The 6,000-nt window shown below is 41.6% G+C and overlaps 1 long non-coding RNA gene across 1 annotated transcript; it reads left to right on the forward strand.

Annotated features, from left to right (window-relative positions):
• The first annotated feature begins 1,399 nt into the window (after positions 1-1,399).
• On the forward strand, positions 1,400-3,188 carry LOC145858923 (uncharacterized). The gene is made up of 3 exons (XR_014379314.1): positions 1,400-2,139; positions 2,227-2,403; positions 2,494-3,188. It is a non-coding gene; the product is annotated as an uncharacterized LOC145858923 (long non-coding RNA).
• The last annotated feature ends 2,812 nt before the right edge of the window (positions 3,189-6,000 follow it).

A 6,000-nucleotide genomic window follows, 5' to 3' on the forward strand; every position in this document is an offset into this window, starting at 1 on the left:
CCATAGAGGGTGAACAGTGGCTGGTGCTGACAATATAGCTAACTTGTTATACAAGTGTTGCACACCAACAGATGGAGGAAACCTACACCAGTCGAGAAATTCATTTCAACATTAATCTTCATTTTAATTTGACTTTACAAACAACAAGAGGGCTTAATTGGAGTCAATTTCTTTGTAGCGAGACCTATATAAATTAACTTAACTGGCTGATGCAGGTTCGATACCCGTGCCGGCTGCCACCGGGAGATCCATGAGGTGGCTTTTGGTTTTAATTTATAATCCTCCAATCCTCTATATGAAATTATTGGCGGAGACTCACGTCATATTTTTCGATATACTGTAGGCGACATGAGTCTCACTAGTGTTGAATAATGTGCTGTTAAAAGTGCTGTAGGTCTTATTTATTTAAAAAGCATATTGAAGTTAGGAGCAATAGGATTTGAAGCAAAAGCCTACAACTATTTTAGCACTGTTTTGCGCTGCTCTGAGACAAGCATGGGGACTGGTCTTGATAAATCAATTCGATTTTTATTTTCACTTAATCTCCGTTTGGGTATTGGTTCGACTAGAATAAAAAGATGAGGGTGCAGAAATGTTATGCTCTTAGTGTAACCTTTATTTAACTAGGCAAGTCAAATTCTTATTTATAAGGACAGCCTTTTCCTTCTGTTCCATCCTAACAGACACCCAGAGTTTTTTTTTGTTTTTCTTGGTGTCACGTCCCGACCATAGTAATATGTTATTTTCTATGGTAGAGTAGGTCAGGGCGTGACAGGGGGTGTTTTGTGTGTTTTTTTCTGTTTTCTATATCTATGTTTAGTTCTAGTTTTCTATTTCTATGTTGTTGTTTTTGGGGTTGATCTCCAATTGGAGGCAGCTGGTCCTCATTGTCTCTAATTGGAGATCATATTTAAGTTGGGGTTTTTCTTCCTGGGTTTTGTTGGTTATTATATTTTGAGTAGTGTTTGTTTCTCTCTGCATCACGGTTTGTTGTTTTGTCAATTCAGTTACTTATGTATTGCAAAGTTTCACGGATTAAATAAAATGTGGAGCTACAACCACGCTGCACTTTGGTCTGCTCCTTTCGACAGCCGTGACACTTGAGGTAGAAACGCCATAATAATCAAATTACTTTAGCAAGTACCAGTCAAAAGTTTGGACACACCTACTCATTCCAGGATTTTTCTTAATTTTTACTATTTTCTACTTTGTAGAATAATAGTGAAGACATCACAACTATGAAATAACACATATGGAATCAGTTAAAAACAAATTCTTATTTACAAGGACAGCCTACTCCTTCCTCCCCATCGGGGAACTGAATCCGTTGCCACATTCTCTAGTACAGCCATTATTGAAGGTACTTGAGGTCACCAAGCAAGTCTGGACATGGCCTGGGGCCTGTTGCACAAAAGTAGAATTAAGACATCCGGGATAAATGACTCAGCTGAGCTCAATGAAGCCAAAACATGTGCGTCCAGGCTTAATTGGTTGCACAAAGACCAAGCCAGGATGAGCAGACACGGATTCATTAAGCCAGGTGAAACCAATCCTGGATAGGTGCGCGCTCACGGCTCACTCAAATAGACCCCGCCACAGATCACAGATTAACTGATTTACCATGGCAACTAGAGCCGCGTACTTTTCCCCGTCGGAAGCACAAATCCTCATGGAGGCATACGAGGAGGTAAAATATATAATTAAGAAGAAAGGCAACACCGCCACAGTGATAAAGCAAAGAGAAAAAGCGTGGCAAAGTATTGCAGACCGCCTGAATGCGTAAGTAGTGCACAATTACACAGTCACCGCTCCGCTGAAACATCACAATTACAATTCAAATATTTAATTCACATCTCCAAAAATGCAGTTGTACTGTAATTATGAAACGGTTACATTTTTTATTGAAATGCACTGCAGATATGAGTGAAATTGTGTAAAGTAACTCCATCACACTGTATAAAGCTATGATAGATTTTTTGATATTTTTACTGAAAACAAGACAAAAATACCAAGTAATTTTTTGCAGTGTGACTCCATTAAATGTGTGTGTGTGTGTGTGTGTGTGTAGATTAAACATGAACGGGCCAAAACGGACATGGCAGCAGGTCAAAATCAAATACAAGAACATTCTGCAGAATGGTATGGTCCCTGACTAATATTTAACAAAGCACAAGCATATATTGTACCCAGAAGGTGCCTGCTCACACATTGTCTGTACTGTTTTAGCAGTGAAAAAGAATACCCACAGACAAGGCACGGGTGGTGGGTCACCAAAGGCTGACCTTACCCCAGCAGAGGACATGGCCTTGGAGCTAAATAAAGGCAGGCCCGTCTTAGAGGGGATCCCTGGGGGGAAAGAGACGAGCATAGGTTCCTCCCAAGATGCCACCCGCTTCATTCAAGGTATGTCCTTCCATCTCTACATGGGATACAACCACATTCATATTGAATCAATTTGGACTGTCTGACTTTGGTTTACCTATTGCCTTGCAGTGTCTGGCAGCACTGTGTTCCTGTTAGAGCCACCAGCACAAGCACCAGACGATGCTGATCCAGTGAGTACTCCATCAAAGGCATACTGTAGGCCTGGCATGTCTTGTCTACTAGCTTCAATATGAATCCGATTAAATGTGATAGGGTGAAGGCCCCAGTGCAGCAGCAACAGCACATGATGGAGACGATGATGAGGAGGAGACCATCTCTCTGGATTCCAGAAGGCATGAGGTATCATGTTAAGACTGTGAAAGTACTATTTACTCTACAATGGTGAGGAGTCCTCATCAAAATCAAAAAATCTAATTTCTTTTACAGGACCCAGATGCTATACAGTGGGAAAACCAGCCTGGCAACATAGTGCGTATTAATAAAAGGACACCACATCCTGCCAAATTCCAGCTGCGCTAATTGTATTGTGTTCACAGAGCTCACAAGCTATCAGAAAGTTGTATGGCAACCACCTCCGGCGCCAAATAGAACTGGCAGACATAGACATTCAGTACAAGCAGAAAAAGATGGAAAATCTTGCACTGGAGTCCGAAATAAAAAAGAGGACAATTAGGAAACTGGACCTTGAAATAAAAAAACTTGAGAGGGAGGTGAGATATGCCTTCAATGTACACTGTATGCTAACTGTAACACAAATGTATTAATCATTATTTTTCTTTCCTCCCCCAGCTCCAAGAAGATGACACAGCTCAAAATAAAAATTAGGTATATTCTCGTAAAGTCAAGTGAGCCATGACATATGAGCTCTTATTGTGAGCACACAGGACGGTGGCATCTTTCTAAGGTTTTTTTTATTTTCCCAGCAATCAGTACAACCAAGTCATCGTTATAAGGCATCGCCCTCTTTTGCCCACCCCCCCAGCACCAGGTGTGGCCACTAGCCTATATGAAGGCCCAAAATTGTGTGTTCCTTTCTGCTCTGACAATGGCATGCCCATTCGTGCGAGATGTGGTGGATGAAGAAGCACTTGTGCTGAGGAGAGCCTTCAGGCGAGAAAGGGTCTTCAGGGACCGGTTGGACCCACTGGCCTTCCCTGATGACCATCTATATGAAAGATACAGGTTTTCTGCAGATGGCATCAGGTATCTATGCAGACTACTGGGTCCCAGGATTAAGCACCGCACTGCACGGAGCCATGCACTGAGTGTGGAGCAAATGGTTTGTGTGGCCTTGCGCTTTTTTTCTAGTGGAGCCTTCCTGTACTCAGTGGGGGATGCAGAACAGCTGAACAAGGCCACAATTTGCCGCACAATAAGGAGTGTGTGTCTGGCTATCAAAGCATTAGCAGATGTCTTCATCTCCTTCCCTGGCCACAGAAGACTCTGTGACATCAAAGAGGAGTTCTATAGGATTGCAGGTAAGAGGATCTACAAATTACAGGACAACTGTTAACACATAGTAGGATACTCATTACTTTGTGTGACAGGTTTCCCCAATGTCATTGGTGCAGTGGACTGCACACACATAAGGATAAAAGCCCCCTCAGGTGCCCATGAGGCCGATTTTGTGAATAGGAAATCCTTTCACAGCATTAATGTTCAGGTGAACATAACTTTTTGATATTGTCCATTGACGAACACTCTGCATTGCCAGTGATGTGCATTGATTGGTGTAATATTCCTCATCTTATGATTTCAGATGGTCTGCAATGCTGACTGTGTGATCAGCAATGTTGTGGCAAAATGGCCTGGCTCAGTCCATGACTCCAGAATCTTTCGGGCCTCTGAAATCTATCAGTGCCTATCACAAGGTAAGCCACACAACCCCTATTTATAACCATCATGGCTGTGTCAAGAATATCACTGTGTTTATGAGGTAGTAATGATGAGATTTTGTGTTGACAGGTGAATTCTCTGGTGTGCTGCTGGGAGACAGGGGGTATGGCTGCCAGCCTTTTCTCCTGACACCTTTCACAGACCCCCAGGAAGCACAGCAGGCCTACAACCATGCCCATGCCAGGACCAGGGCCAGAGTTGAAATGACCTTTGGCCTCCTGAAGGCACGCTTTCACTGCCTTCACAAATTAAGGGTCAGCCCTGTTAGGGCATGTGATATTACTGTGGCTTGTGCTGTCCTCCACAATGTGGCCTGCCTGAGGAAGGAGAGGGCCCCCAGAGTGCCACCAGCCATGGACTGGGACAATCCGGCAATCTTCCCTGATGACGACAGTGGTCGGCTGCTGAGGGACCAATATGTGTTGAATTATTTTAGTTAGTATGTGTGCTTTCAATTTTGGTTAAATATGTCCTGCGGTGGCAGAGGAATTGGGTTTTTTTTGGGTTCGTTTTTTTACGAATTTGGCCTCTTATGATGTTTGTGCGGTATACTGTGTGTAATACAAGGCTGCAGGGAGGCTACTGCATCCATTCATTTGTCTGTTCAGTTGATGTGTATGGATTTGTCCTGCATTTATTTTAGTGTGCAGACATGCAGGGTGTGTTATATACAGACCTTTGAATGTGTATGTATCATTTTGTATAATATGCTTGGATTCTGTGCTTTCCATCTTGTAGTCACTGTGACTTCAGTTTCGAAAGGAGCTGATGGTTTACCTGCTTTGTTTTGTCCTTATTCAATAAAGGAACATAATGTTACACATTGTGTTTTTATATTCATATGGAATGTGTATTTGTTTATATGACAGAGTACTAGGGCCACACTGAAGAAAAAGGATAAAGTCATAAATTTATGAGGCTGGTTCTTTCTGCAGAAAAGCTACATATTGTTTTTACAGTTTTGATACTTATGACAATGTGATACTTAATATTCTGGCACATCAGCATGTCTTTGTTTATGAAACCATACTGAAGTACAATTTCACGAAATGCCCCACATCTGTCATTTTAACAACTGTCCTCCTTTAAAACAACCGGTTACAATATTATTACTTGTGTTTTTTTCCCCTCTGTGGCCCTAATATTCTATCATTTTATATATAGCCTTATAGTCTATGGGAAACTGTAAATTATCTAATGATAGCAACATAATCTAAAAATTATTTTTTATCCAAAATCATTGAAATTAATGATCACAAACGTTTAAATAATGACAGTGGGTCTAGTTATGTGATAACAATGTATAGTGAGCAGTGAAATAACTATTGGTTTCCATTTGTGGTGACTGCTGACTGACATTAGGGATGAGATTAAATAGATCCTGGAATTTAGCCTGGTCTGGAGCAGGCTAGCTCCACAGAATAAATCTCCATGGTAATTTATACCATAACATATCCTCCTGCCCCCTATCCATCTTTAGTGCAACCGGATTACGGATCAATTGAGCCAGGATCACCAAGATATCCTGGCTTAATCCCTTATCCTAGTTTTGTGCAACAGGCCCCTGCTCTTCCCATGTTTACTACAGTATGTATTGTAGGCCATGTTTACTTGTCAGACTGCACAGTAGCCTAATAAACAAATACAGGTGGCTTATATCTTCAAAATGCTTTAAATGCTTGATTATCCAAATGTAAAAACATATACTGTACAGTATTG

Source organism: Salmo salar, chromosome 11 (genome assembly GCF_965601325.2).
Source record: "Salmo salar chromosome 11, fSalSal1, whole genome shotgun sequence".
In the NCBI taxonomy this organism is placed as follows: Eukaryota; Metazoa; Chordata; class Actinopteri; order Salmoniformes; family Salmonidae; genus Salmo; species Salmo salar.